The sequence below is a fragment of the Pygoscelis adeliae genome, unplaced genomic scaffold, assembly GCF_000699105.1.
Source record: "Pygoscelis adeliae isolate BGI_AS28 unplaced genomic scaffold, ASM69910v1 Scaffold27, whole genome shotgun sequence".
Classification (NCBI taxonomy): Eukaryota; Metazoa; Chordata; class Aves; order Sphenisciformes; family Spheniscidae; genus Pygoscelis; species Pygoscelis adeliae.
In genome coordinates, this window is record NW_008825410.1 from 1,569,370 (window position 1) to 1,572,177 (window position 2,808).

Consider the following 2,808-nt stretch of genomic DNA (forward strand, 5'->3'; position numbering starts at 1 on the left):
GGGCCCGACCCGTCCCCGGGTGGGGGCTTCGGTGGGGGTCTCTGCGTGAGAGGGGCTGTGTCGAGGGGTGTAGGCTTGCAGCAGAGCTCGGGAGCTTTGGGTGGGAAAAGTATTGTGTTTGTTACGCGTGCTTCTGTCTGTCGTCTCTTTCTAGCTCAGCTGGACTTACAGAGTAGCAGTGGGATTTGTATTTAATTGTGTTCATGAATGGTTCTAACACGGTGTTAGTTTGAGCCATGTCTCCATGGGCCATGTTTCCATGGATGGACAGATTTGTCACTCTTCGGTCAAGTCCTTTCCAAATTCTCATCTGTTTTTTAGTTTTAGTACTTCTGTATGTTTTCCTGCTATGTTTGGGGGAAAAAACCCCCACTGTTGTCAGTTTATCACAAATATAATCGGATGCAAAGGCAGAAATCTTTGCAGAGTTCCTGCGGAGTGTTTTGAGAAGCTTAGGCCCCATTTCTCAACTAGCAGCCACGTTGATGACTGTAAACTTTGAACTCCCACGTCATGTTTTAGAACCGTGTAGGTGCTCTGACCTCACCGTAAAGCTTAGGTAATGTTTATGCCTTAGAAGTTTATGACTGAATTGTGGTGGTACTTTCTAGAAAGTGAATATTTAGGGGCTGATAAATGCCATGTGGCTAAACCAGGTGTGTCTGTAACACCACCCTAGATTTACTACTACACTTCTTGATGCGTGTTGTGCAATAGTATTTTCACAAGATAAAACAAGTCTTGGATACGGTTCTTAATAGATCAAGAGAGGTGTTGGGATGTTTATCATAAAAGGTGGGCATTTGATGGGTCTTCAGTCCTTTTCTTTGTCAGACTAACAGCTCGTTCTTGGGTATGAACTGAGAGGGGTTAGACTGAAGGCCATCCAGCTCGGTATGTTTCTGAAAAAGTAAAGCGATGGATGCTTATGGAAGGAGTGCAGGGGAAAAAGCATGCGTTCTTTTAGCATGTCTCTGGCAAACAATGCCTTAAGGAACTTCCTGAAACTAATTCTTCAAAAATCTGCTGGAAGGTCAAGCAGAAGACTTAAATGTCTATTATGACTGTTATCAGCTGCAGTAGAATTTGCCGCTTTCCCTTGACATTTCAACTGTCAGTCTAAAATTCCTTTTTATTTAGTAGGCTGGAAATAGAAGCTGGGCACCAGTACTTCTGCAGTGAGCACCAGCTACCTGGTACCTCTTTTTTAGCCCGTGATTATGTTATGGTCACGTCCATATTACATGTCCTGTCAATGAACAGTTGCAAGACAGCCTGTAGAACTGCCATGCTGAAGTTTCTGTTCTTCCTGTAAACAGTAGTAGCCAGGCTTCTACATAGTGCTTTCTGTTACATATATAGAAGTGGCTGTGCCTATTTAAAGCTTTGGGGCAGTTGTTCACATCTGTTATGACACAGTCTATGTAATAATCATAGTTACGGTATTTTGGCCTGAAGCTATATGGTATATTAACTTATAAACATATTCAAAATTGCGTGTCACTTGGTAGAAAGTACTGTACTTAGATGCATTTGTAAAACAAGACAAAGGGAACAACCCTGACTCTAACTGATATAATTTTAGTCAACTTTCTATACCTGGCATTGGTACTTTTGATTGGGAGGAAGGGGAACTTCTTGACTCTCACTGTGATGAAATGGAAACATACATTTCACCCAGTCTTGTTGAGAATTTGTTGTTAGCTTAATTTATAGAATAACATTAAAACAGTTTACAAGTACAAACTAAAAAAATTGTCATGACTTACACTTAAAGAACAGCTTTATGGGTTAATATAAAATTATATCTATCATGAAAGTAGCATCATAATTCTCTTTTAAAATCTTAACATTATGTATGCCAAGCACACAGTGAAACTGTTTGAGATGGGACTTTATCTGTGAATGTGGTTGGTGTCTCTCTTCTCTCCCTTTTTCCTCAAGAAGAAAAAAGGCACCTAAACACAAACATCTCTAAATTAACCAAAGGCATTCAGACAATTTTAGTGTGGCATTCTGACTAGCCATATAAATATTGATTAACATTATAGCTGGATTACTAGTTGAATTATCTAGCAGGATCTTTTTCATAAAGCTTATAATAGTTCTTTTCTGTTTGCCTTTCTCAGTGTTGGTCTCTCTTCTTTGGTTTCAGATCTTTGATTTGAGGCCCAAGACTGATTTTTGTCTAGACAGGACACAGCTTTAATTCTCCTGTGCTGCTGTCCAACTGTTGTCTGTAGGAGATCTTTATTAGAGGTTGGAGGAGGCAAATGTGTGGAGCTGAGGAGCTTTCATTCTCTTCTGCTCTGCTTACTCTGCTGAGTCAGTTGTCTGGAAACAGTCCTGAAGCTCCATCACCTGAAAAGCGAAGGCAGGAGTGGGAATAGAACTGCAGAATGGTGACAGAAATGGCAGTGTTCTGCTCAGAGGCCTGGCTTCTCCTCTGAGGTCTTGTTTGTAGAGAAATACACGTAAGGATCAGAGTACGCTCTCTCCTTTAAATGCGGGTGTCATCAAATGGTATTTGTCTTTGTTAGAGAATGATCTCAACTTTCCTGCTTTGAGTTAGGTTTACCGCTCTATGTAGTGGCCTCAATGCTCCCTTCACATCTCCATGTAATGCCTAGGTTGATTTCCATAGAAGTAATCTGAAAACACTATGTGAGGAAAAATTTAATAGTATTAAATTACAACTGTTCCTCAGTTTTCTGTCTTTCATTTGCATATTGCAAGATAACTTGCACATTTGAAAAAGGTTGAATCTCTATCTCAGGAACATGTGGTGCCTCTTCCTGATTGCTGAGG

General features: G+C 40.5%; 1 protein-coding gene across 1 annotated transcript in view; it reads left to right on the plus strand.

The window, feature by feature from the left end:
* BET1 (Bet1 golgi vesicular membrane trafficking protein) overlaps positions 1–2,808 on the plus strand; it is a 17,821-nt gene that overhangs the window by 10,928 nt on the left and 4,085 nt on the right. The gene's annotated exons all lie outside the window — the stretch shown is intronic.